This window comes from Kogia breviceps, chromosome 3, assembly GCF_026419965.1.
Source record: "Kogia breviceps isolate mKogBre1 chromosome 3, mKogBre1 haplotype 1, whole genome shotgun sequence".
Taxonomy (NCBI): domain Eukaryota; kingdom Metazoa; phylum Chordata; class Mammalia; order Artiodactyla; family Physeteridae; genus Kogia; species Kogia breviceps.
The window spans coordinates 3,969,062-3,980,836 of NC_081312.1; the positions used below are offsets into that span (position 1 = coordinate 3,969,062).

General features: G+C 54.9%; 1 long non-coding RNA gene across 1 annotated transcript; it reads left to right on the forward strand.

Moving 5' to 3' along the window:
- The first annotated feature begins 4,600 nt into the window (after positions 1-4,600).
- Positions 4,601-9,849, forward strand: LOC136793904 (uncharacterized). Its single transcript, XR_010839982.1, has 2 exons — positions 4,601-4,752; positions 8,902-9,849. It is a non-coding gene; the product is annotated as an uncharacterized lncRNA (long non-coding RNA).
- Positions 9,850-11,775: the final 1,926 nt, after the last annotated feature.

The window sequence follows — 11,775 nt, forward strand, 5'->3', positions numbered from 1 at the left end:
TCGGTGGTCAGCCCAGGACCCCGCTGTCCCGCCCCAGGGCGCTGGGGGCCAGGGCTCTGCCCGCGGCTGGGAACTTCCCTAATATCCGTGATCACAGCCCCTCCCCATACACAATCACACACACACACAGAGCGCACACGCACACCCCACCACTCACACTTCGCACACACACACAGGCCTGGGGGGCTTGCAGAAGCACCAAATACCCTCCTGGGAATACAGGGACTGTGACTTTTCCGTTTGTTTCTCCCCTTCTGGGCAGCCCAGCTGGGGGTTCTGGGACAGGCCCTACTGCTTGATGGGGGGCCACCCTTTTGTCAGGGCCCACTGCCAAGCCCTGCCTTTCCGGGAAGCCCCTTGTCCAGCCAGACTGCATCCTCTGGGTCCTGGGCACCCTGGCCCCTCATGGCTCGGACCTCCACCACACTGTCCTCTGCAAGGCTGAGCCCACCCTCTCCGGGCTTCTCGGCTCCCGCTGCCACCCCGATCCCGTACCCTGCTCCAGGAGGCTATTCAGCTCTGAGTTCCGACGAGTTTGGTTACAGCTTCCACTCTGGGAAGTATGCCTGGTGGGCTGGGGCCCCAGGGGGTGAGTGGAGGAGGTCAGGCCCCATTCTGGTCCCCCCACCGGGTGGCCGTGGGGGGCCGCGCGGGGCCTCAGGCTCAGCCCCTCCTCTTCTGCACGTGTACCGGTTAGCACCGCCCACCCGGCCCCGGGGTTGCTGTGAAGATCAGTTTGTGTAAAGCACGTAGCACGGGGCGGGCGTTCAGATCTGCTGGCCCCTTGCCGCAGCGCAGCCCAGGAAGGGGGCAGCAAGGTCCCGGGGGACCCCTACTGCTATCAGGCGAAGCGGTCTCCTCTTCCTCCCCTCCCCCAGCGCTGAATTATTAATGCAGTAACCCGGACTGATGTTTTCTTTCAAGATGCCACTCTGAGTTCCTCCCTCCCGAGACACTGTTGATGTGATGTTTTCAATTTTCCCAGAGGCCTCCGCCTGGCAGGAACCTCCGCGGGGCTCTGATCCTTTGCCATCAATCTTTTTCACCAAGATTCAGGCCCAGTTCTGGGTGGGCTCAGAGAGGAGGGGCACTCCGCGGCTTGACACAGGGAGGGGACGGGCGAGGGGCCTCCCCCCGCTCCCAGGAAATGCCCACCAGGCACCCTTTGCCAGCAGTCCCCCACCTCAGGGCAGGAGCCAGAAGGCGCTGAAAGGAGCTGTTTGGGTGGGGAGGGGCGAGGGAGGTCTGTGCGGGCTCCAGGGACCTCAGATCCCCTTGGGGGGTGGGTTTGCAGGGAGCCCTTGAAGACAGGGGCGCGTTGCGGCTATCATTTTGCCGCAGCTCCGAAAAGTGCCGCGGTTCTCTTGGGCTTTGCAAGCTCTGCTCTCCAGCTGCCAATATTTTTTGACAGAGAGGTGCAGCTTTTCCCAGACTCCGGCTACTGGGGCTGAGAATGCTGCTCGACACGGGATTAGAACAGCCCCCGGAGCCATTACCGCATCCACATTAATCACCGGTGATGGCTCGGGGAGGGACTGGCTCCCATTAGACAGCGCGCTCGTGCTCTGCGCGTGCAGGCGTGTGTGCGTGACCACGGGTGCACACGTGTGCGCACGTGCACGTGTACGAGCGTGGCCATGTGCTTTATGTGTGCGTGTGAGTGTGCGCACACGTGTGTGCTTTGTGTGCGCGTGTGCACACGAACGTGCTTTGTGTGAGCACGTGTGTGTGTGAGTGTGTGAATGCATGTGCGTGCGCACAGGGGCGTGTGTGCCAGCACCTGCCCGTTTACGCAGGCATATGCATACGTGCACTGCCTTGCCCGCTGGCAGCATGTCACAGAGCCTTCCAGGTGGCCGGAAATAAGCAAGGGAAGTGGGCTGAAGAGCTCCAACAGGTATTGTTTTGAAAGTTTCTTTTCCTTTCCTTCTCAGAAACCAAGCCTTGCTTCTGTGGACTTGGCCATTTCCGATCCATGGTGGCCCTGGCAACGATGTTTACCAGCCCCACGGTGAGGACTGGTGGCTGCTTTCAGGGTGGTTGCTGAAAGGTTTGACAGGCAGAAACATCCCCCTGTCTCCAGTTTTCATTGTGGTCCCAAAGCCTCTAGCCAAGGCAACTGACAGTCATCATAATAAATGAGACTCATGTTTATGTAGGATCTCCATTCAGGAGACCGTTGCCTCGTTGGAAGCCGGCGGTGGGCGAGCTGGTGCACGTCCTGCGTGGGTGAACGCCGGAAGAGCCACCATCATGCTGTGTGACCTAAGACCTGCCACCCACCCTCTCTTGGCTTCTTTGTCACCCAGGATGAAGGCCCGGGGCCAGGCATCCCATTAGGCTCCAAGTTCCGTGAGTCAAAATTTCCCTATGGACTGTGGGTCCATGCGTCCTCCCTCCAAAGACAGTATCCACTGCAGGTTCTGAATGGACGTGACCTTAGAAGAGAAGGAGGGGGAAGTGGAGGGTCTGCTCCTGGGACTGGGGGGCCATGTGGGATTTGGGGGCAGTGGTTGGATCTGTCCTTTCTTCAAACCCTGCCTTAGTCTGTCATACAGAGTGAAGTAAGTCAGAAAGAGAAAAACAAATACCGTATGCTAACACATATATATGGAATCTAAAGAAAAAAAAAAAGGTTACAAAGAACCTAGGGGCAGGACAGGAATAAAGACGCAGATGTAGAGAATGGACTGGAGGACACGGGGAGGGGGAAGGGTAAGCTGGGACGAAGTGAGAGAGTGGCATGGACACATATACACTACCAAACGTAAAATAGACAGCTAGTGGGAAGCAGCCGCATAGCACAGGGAGATCAGCTCAGTGCTTTGTGACCACCTAGAGGGGTGGGATAGGGAGGGTGGGAGGGAGACGCAAGAGGGAGGAGATATGGGGATATATGTATACTTATAACTGATTCACTTTGTTATAAAGCAGAAACTGACACACCACTGTAAAGCAATTACACTCCAATAAAGATGTTTAAGAAAAAAAACCCCAAAAAACCCTGCCTTACTTGAAGGATGACATCAGCCTCCAAGCAAGATATAGTAAAAATGAGTGAAATGCAAACATACAGAAGTTTCCAGGTTAGAGGAAATATAAATGACAATAGGAATTGAACTACAAGGAGAAGAGTGGAGCATGAAAATGCAGGCCTATAGGTCCGGCACAGAGGCTTTGGTTGGAGTCTTCAATCTGGCTCTGAGATTCCTGGCAGCCAAAGTGAAAAGGGAAATAGGATCAGTTCAATTGTCTTCACTATCCCTTAGGAAAAGCCTTCCCTCCTTTCTTCCCATCAAGTCACACGGGGATTGTGTGAGACCCCTGGGGAAGGCGGATAAGACCAGTCCATCAGCCTGGAGATGACTGTCCCAAGGGCTGACCAGAGCAGTGCCTCTGCATACCTGTGTTAGGAAAATGCTCCATCAAAGGTGGTGGTCATTCAGTGCTCTGGAAAGCATACAGATTTTTCCACCCTTGGCTCTGAAAGATGCTTTTCCCATGAGGCTCCCTCTAGGTGGCCCAGAAATGAAAAATGGATAATGTCCCCAAGAACATCTGGACAGCAAATGCCATGACAAGTCTCATAAAACTGCTCCTTGTAACCACTCCTGGTGAGAGCTGAGGGCATGTCTCCAAACCACAGAGCCTGCAAGGGGACAGTGAGCTTCAGACAGTCGTGCCTGAGGATGGAGCTGGGTGCAATGCCACCTGCAGCATGTGGCAGGTCGCTGTGCATTCATGGAGCACCTACTGTGTGCAGGACCTGGGGAGGAGATTAAGTCCACAACCCTGTTCCACTGGCTCTATCAGCCCACTTTAGAGATGAGGCTCCTGAGGCTCTCAGAAGATCATAGCGCCATAGGTGGCAGGATATCCAGGACTTGATATCCAGGATATGATTAGCCCCTCTGTAACCACCCCTCCCCCGCCAGTTCTATGATTCTTCCCTCCTGTGTCCCCCTAGACTGAGCAGTGATTCTGGGGTACGCTGCTCAGGCTGTGGTTCCTGGGCTCTTTGACTTGCTGAAGGTGGCAGGTGAGGAGGTTCTCGCCACTACTGGCCATGGGTAGGTACCTCCGTGGCCCAGGCCCAGCAGCAGCTTCGATGGGAGGGGACGTGGCTCTGAGCCGGGCAGCCCTGTCCTGGGGCAGAGCATGTCACCTGTCATGGGTGGCAGTTCTGTGGGTGGATCTGGGGATGACAGAGCTCCACTGGTCAGCTCAGCCTCAGAAAGGGGTGCGGGGCAAACGTGAATAGGTTACACGGAAGAGTTCAGGGCCCCCTAGGCATGTGCTGGGGGGGGCAGGAACCTGCCTGGGGAGCTGGGGGTGGGGGGGATGCTCTTGTCCACGCCCTCTGGGTAGGGGCAGGGGGCGGGGCTGGGAAGCAGCCGGGCACGGCTCCTGGGGATGAGAAGAGCTTGCCAGGCCAGCAAGTAAGGGAAAAGCAACTTCCAGACGGAGACAGGGAAGGTACTGTGCCCAAAGGCAGCGGGGGCGGCGGGGGCGAGCGCTGAGGGTGATCACGGGATCGGGGTGGGCGGTACTACAGCAGAACGAGTGGGGGGTGGGAGAGAAGCTGAGGGGGAGACGAGGACCCTGTGGGCCTGGCTGAGGGGTCCTCAGGCTCTAGTCCTTGAACCTGGGGGTCTACACATGTATTCTTGGAGGCCTGTGAGTCCCCATGGTAGAGACTCGGTCCTGACGTCAAATCAGCAGCAGCTGACTCACCAATTCACTTGGAACGAGGTGGGTGATTTTATTTACTGGAAGTTCTCTGTGGATTTTTCCCTTAGAGAGAGAGAGAGATTAAAACAAGACAAACAAAACAACAACCAAAAAAACAGAGTGAAAGAAGCTTCCTGGGCTGTGTCTCTGCAAGGACCAAAGGAGGCTCTGGAAAGTTGGTCCCGTGACCGTCCTGGGTGGCTGGGACGGTGGGTGGGCAGGGACAGAGCCTTGGGACTCCATGGGGAGGGCGGGGTGCCAGGTGGGGGGACAGCCCAGGGCACGTAGAAGATGTGAAGCCACGAGGATGGGACCCCTCCTCCCTTTGCACCAGGGGCGTCCGCATTGTCCTTCAATGCCAGCCCAAGCATCCCCTCCTCCAGGCAGCCCTCCAGGACTGCTCACAGAGTTCTCCGGAGACCCACGTGATGTCCTGTCCTCTAAATTGGGAAGGGGAGTCCTGGTCCCCTGCCCCACACTGGCAGGCAGGAGGCACTCAAGAAGCAAGCATGCCGACCACCAGACCAGGCCCTGCAGTGGGAACACCCACTCGGCGGCCAAGAAACCAGGAGTGGGTGTGAAGGGACGTGGGGACAGGGAAGAGGTAGCAGCACCACACATGGGGACACAGGACCGCCCTCCCCCGGCCTACTGGACGGGCACCAGAGGAAGCCCAGGAGCCCTTCCCGGCTGCCACCCCTAAGTTCTTACCCCCTCTCCCTGGAAGGCCCGTTCGAGGAACCAGAACCCCCAGGCCTGGCCCGGACCCGTCTCAGGCTGCAGACCCTGAGAGGCCGCTTCCTGGAAAACAGGGCCTCACAGCCCACAGGGGCCACACAGGGATGGCTCACAGCTGGCACGGGTGCCAGGAGCCAGCAGGGTGGGAGGAGTCCCGGGACGCAGCTGGCTGGTTTGGGGGAGGGCCCAGTGGGGAAGCACTGTGATCAGAGTGACAGCAGGACGTCCCGAGCGCCCACCAGTGGCCGGGCCAGGGCTGGGGGGGGGGGGCGGAGGGCTCCGGAGGCGGGGGCGGTGCTTCCGGTGAGGTAGCACCAAGGGAGCCCCCACTGGACAGAGGCCAGAGGAGATCCAGCAGGCGGGGCCGGAGGAGAGCACCTGGGGGAAGGTGGTCCAGGAGGAGGGGCTGGCAGAGGCAGGGGCAGCGTTCCCAGCGAAGGACCAGCAAGAAGCCCCCGGCCAGAGCCCGCACTTTCTGCAGCCCGCGTGTCCAGATGGGGTGAGGAGGGGCGGGAGGCAGCAGGACGCAGAGGGGATGGGGAGGACGGAGGCGGTCTCGGCCACCTTCCTGGAGCCCCGGCTTTATCCCACAGGCAACTGGAAGTCCCAGCAGGGATGAACTGCTCAGGTTTGCCCTTCTCGTGTTCCTTTCTCCCAGCACTGGGCCCCTGTTGGATCTTCTCTAATTGGTTTATGTCTGGCTGTAGCAGAGAACACATTGATTCCCCTCTAGCTGTTTCTGCAGCGTCTGTCCTTGCTCAGCCCCAGGCCACCTGCTGTGCCCCACACAGCTTCTCCCCTGCTCCGGGAACATTGGGGACGGGGTCTGAAGATGAGGGAGGGACGTGGTCTAGTGTTCCTACCCTGGCTGGAAGGCCCAGAGCTGGAATACGGATGCACTCGCTCACATGCATTCACACACACACACACACACACACACACACACACACCTGTGCCTGACCCCCTGGAGGCAGTGGCTGCAGGTAAGAAATCTCAGCTTTGTACAGTAGGTGGAGTCTTCACCCCTCAGGTGTTTTTCTTCCTGCAGCTGCCAAAGCAAACTTTCTAAATGAAAACCTGTCATCCCCAGGTTTAAATCCTTCCGTTGACGCCTTTTGCCTTCAAGTAAAAATCCGAACTCTCGGTCTCTCACTACACAGCACTTTGGTCAGAGCTTCCGCCATGCTTGAGTCTTTACAAACTTGCCACACGTATTCTGGCCCCTGGGCCTTTGCACATGCTGTGCCCTCAGCCAAGTGTGCCTGCACGTGCCTCTCCCAACCCTCATTCCTTGACCTCCTGACAGTAAATCCTGGTCCCTCTGGACCCACCTCTCCAACGCAGCTTTTCTAAGAGAGGGACTTTTGCCCCTCTCTGCACTCACAGCCCCCTGTGCTTGTTCCTGGCATGACACCCAGCACATTCTGAGTGGAAACATTCCCTGGCATGGTCTGGCACCTCCTCTCACCAGGCATGTGTATTGCATGTCTCTGTCACCACCACCCTCGTGCGTGGCCAGCCACAGCGCTGGAGCTAGAACAAGGGCTCAGTGTTTGATGAGTTCATGTGTGAATGGGTGGATGGATGGCTGTGTATCTGGGAAAAACCTAGGGCCCCAGGTGTCCCAGGTACAGCACTGAGTCACACACAGAAGCAGCAGTCCAGCGACAAAAGAATTGAAAAGGGATCCCAGTCTTGGCTGGTGTCTTTGGAAACCACACCTCAGGAGACACACTGCAGAGCCCCAGCAAGGTTGGTGTAAACCCTCTCATCTCTCCCCTCCCCAGTTCCTCCTACTCTCTGGATGCTCTGTAGTCTTTCCCTCATCCCAGCACTTGCAAAACCCCCGCTCCTTGCCTATCTCACAAGATGGCTTTCTCTCTCTCACGGCCCCCCTCTCCTGGCTTTCTACAACGTGCTAGATTCAGCCTGGCTTCTTTCTTGTTTCCTTTCTGCATAGCCCATTCTCCGTATTTCTCCTCAACAAAGGGAGGGCCCTGGATCTCACCAAGCCAGTAAGAGTCGCCCCCCTCTCTCTCCTTCTTGAGATCTCTCTCTTTTGTACCCTCTCTCCCGAATCTACATCATAAAAAAGCCTGAAACCCAGCTGGCAAACAGAGAGCTCTCCCTGAGGGGGGGGGGGGTTAGAGCGGGGGGGGGGGGTGACACGGAGCCAGCAGACCCAGCAAGGTCAAAATTCTCTTTATTCCATTGGGCTCTGGGGACATTCACATGTTAATAAATCATATTCCCATCACGAATCAATGAAACCTTTTTACAAACTGCATTTTAACCTTACACAATCGCCCCACGGACAATTCCACAAATAAGGAAACTGAGGTGGGCGTGTGTGTGTGTATGTGTGTGTGTGTGTGCGCGCGCGTGTGTGTACGTGGTGGGGTGGCAACTAGGAGAAGCCTGCCACATAGAGGAGGACTGTAACTGGGGCGGGCACACAGGCTGCTGTTTTATTTAATTTTTTAATTTTTTTTCATATGTTTATTTATTATTATTTTTTTAACATCTTTATTGGAGTGTAACTGTTTTACAATAGTGTGTTACTTTCTCCTTTACAACAAAGTGAATCAGTAAAAGCCCCACATTCTTCCTTGCCCCAGGCTCCAACTGAACCCCGAACCCAGAGTCTTACAGAATCACATTTACGACCAAGAAAGGCTGGCTGGAAAATGCAAGGTGGAGTTTCTAAACTGTCTTGGTTTGTTTCCTTAAGCAGATTATATACTTTGCCTACAAGCGTGGAATATACGATCTGTGTCTGATATTGATTAGTGGAACTGTTTAGAAAAGTTAAACCTAAGCTCATTGAAGAGAATTGACTTGGCAGAGATTTGGTTTCTGCATATCCCAGAAGCTGCCAGGATCCTCAGTCAGGGACAGCGGAGCAGAGGATAAGGGCAGCTCTTCCCATGGGGTCGTCGGGGTGTGCCGGGGACCCTCGATCAGCTCACGGGCCTCTGGTCTGGACTGGACGAGCCGGGCATGGGGAGCAGTGCCCTCTCCTGGGAGACGGACCCGCTGTTGAAGGTCCGTTACTGCCTGAGTTTCAAAGATGAAGTGTGATTGCTGTGTTTGTCTTCTGTGCCCCCTTCAGGATTTGTGGGTTCGGGGGAATGGGGAGGGCAAAGTTTTTCTTTAAGTTTTAGGGGTGTGTTCTAAAAGCTTTAGGAAATTGTTCCAATGCAACCGATTGGGAAAGAAATCACGGGCTGGGGTCAAAACACCCAAATACAGAGCAGACCTCTCGCTCCCTTCCAACCAGCCCCTCCATCAGGGTACCCCAAGGGGCTCGGGGGACACCCTGGCCTCTGGCAGACCTGAGCCCTCGGGTTCTCCCAACCTCTGAGGGTGAGTTTCCGAGGTGATGGGAGGGTGATATGGATGAAAAACGTTGCCTGCAAAAAACTGTTGCAGCCATCAAGCCACTACAGCGGCCCTCAGTCGTGAGCCCTGAGGAACTCAGGATGGAGACAGACCACTGCCAAGCTCTCAGCCACTGCAGCTGCCCATGGAGGTGCACCCTGAGGGGACTCAGGATGGGAAAGCACAGGACACTGGCCCCAGAGAGCTAAGGTGCATGTCAAAGGAATGATTTCAATGAGCCCAGATTTTGCATCTTCCGACGCATAGAAAAGTGCTAAATCCCTGAACTTGAGATGTCTGGTTTTCTTTATTCAACAGTAATCTTTTGATGCTCTGACTACCTGCTCTTTGTTCCAAAACCCCCTAAATATCCTGGCTCCTCTCTAACTTCTTTGGATCAGTCCCCCAGTGCGATCTGAGAGGCTGCATCTCAGGCTTAAGTCCTCAGTTTTGTCTGCCAAGAGGGAGGAGACCGGGAGACGCGTTTCGACGTTGGGGCCTTGGTGTGTCTGTCTTTGTGCAGTGCCCTCAACTGGCTCCTGGGATGGGGCAGTGGTCGTCACCTTTCCTAAGAGCTGACCCCTCCAAAGGCGTCTCGCACGTCACGCCCAGACAGCAGGCCTTCCGCTAGGAGGGAGCACAGGCCGGCGAGGAAGCTTCCGAGGCCGAGAGCGGATGCAGTGGGGGAGGTGGGCGCTGGTGAGGATGGGGGCGGACGCGGCCCAACTCACGTCCCAAGACGTGGCCTGTGCACAGACGAGCGTCTCCTCCCGGGTGGTGGGGACCTCGCATGAACTCAGCTCTGGAGACTCTGCTCATTTCGAGCACAGATGATGGTCTTCCAGATGCTTCGTCCTGACCAGCGTGATGATTGTTCAGTTCAGCTGCCCTCCGTCACAAGAGGCCTGATCAGACCCAGACTCTCACCAGGAAAAATGCCTTTTCTCACTGGATCTGAGTCCTAGATTTTGTAGAATAAACATTTGTAAACTCTGAGAACATGTATACCAATTAATTATGGCTTGGACGGGGCTCGGGGGCCCGCGTGCTGTCTGAGAAGACCCATCCATGGTCATTTTTTCCTTTCCGTGCTCCTCCCAGCCTTAGGGGGTCAGCAGACCCTTCTGGCAGAGGGGGGTGGCTTTCAGGAATCCAGGACTTGGAATGAGGCCTCTCCAGGGAGGCTGTTCTGGTTTCCTGGTGGCTCTAAAATCCTTCTGAATTCATTAAGGTTTGCATTGGAGCAGAAATGTCACCTTCTCAGTAAGACCTAGCCAACTGCTCTATTAAAAAATGCGGGCTTCCCTGGTGGCGCAGTGGTTGAGAGTCTGCCTGCCGATGCAGGGGACGCGGGTTCGTGCCCCGGTCCTGGAAGATCCCACGTGCCGCGGAGCGGCTGGGCCCATGAGCCATGGCCGCTGAACCTGTGCGTCCGGAGCCTGTGCTCCGCAACGGGAGAGGCCACAACAGTGAGAGGCCCGCGCACCGCAAAAAAAAAAAAAAAAAAAAAAGCACTACTTCTCTTCCCTGATCCCCCTAAACCTTCTGCAGCACTTTCTACCTTCCAACAGCCTTATGGGCTGAATTGTGTGTACCCCGCCCCCCAACCAAATCCTTATGTTGAAGTCCGAAACTCCAGTACCTTAAAATGTGACTGTATTTGGTAAGAGAGCCTTTCAAGAGGGGATTTAGGTTAAATGAGGTCCTATGGGTGGACCCTAATCTGTACACTGGCATCCGATAAGAAGAGATTAGAACACACACACAGGGAAGAAAGGCCACTTGAGGACACAGGGAGAAACTAGCTGCCTAAGAGCCAAGGAGAGAGGCCTCAGGAGAAACCAGTCCTACCGACACCTTGAATTCAGACTTGTAGCCTCCAGAATTGTGAGAAAATAAATTTCTGTTGGTCAAGCCCCAAGTCTGGGGTATTTGTTAGGGCAGCCTGAGCAAACCAATGCCATAGTACATATAATTTATTGATTTCTTACATTTATTTTTATTTTTTGACCACCACTGCTCTCCCCAAGGGTAGAGATGTTGGATTTTGTCCTCAGACACATCCCCAAAGTACAGAAGACTGCCTGACATTCAATAATCTTTGGCACCTAGTAAATATTTGACATTCAGCAAATACTTGATGAACTTTTACCTCTGGCCAAGATGGAAAAACAGGAACTAGATTTACCGTCCTGCCTGAAACAATTAAAAGTCTGGACAAAATATATGCAATCAACAGATTTCAGACATTGGACGTCAAACAGTTCAAGGCTGTAATCCCTGAGAGATGGGAAACAAACAATGTGAGCCCTGTGATTGCTCCAGCTTACTGCCTGGAGAGAGTTTCCAGGCCCTGGCCCTGGGAGGGGGAGCCCAGACAGAGCCTGGGGTCTTCCTGAGTTGAGGAGAGGGAACTGGGGGTTTGAGGGGACAGGAGCAGCTGGAGTCCACAGGCAGAGTAATGAACAAGAGAAGGATGAACAGAGGGGGCGTTTGGAGATCTGCAGAGGGGCCCCCTTTGAGTATTCAGTGGAAGAACAATCAGCAATGCATGTGAGCCAACTACCCCAGGCGGGGAAAAGAACCATGGAAAAGAATCACAGATAACAGCATCCATGGTCATGCAGGGCTGGCAACAGTGCCTGTCCCCACACACCCAACTGGAAAGCCTCACAGTCGTGGGCATGGGGTAGGGAACTCAGAAGGATACTGGCACAGGAGTGGGGTAAAATTAGCCCTCAAATAAATCTAAATGACACTCTGGTCCTTCATAACAGAGCTTAAAACCAAGCCTGGAGGGTATCAAACAATTTCCAAGTAATTATGTCTGAGAACAAATCTCAACAATATTTATGGGGATAGAAACATATTCAGCACCCAATAAGGTAAAATGTACAATGTCTAGGACCCAATAAGAAAAATTAC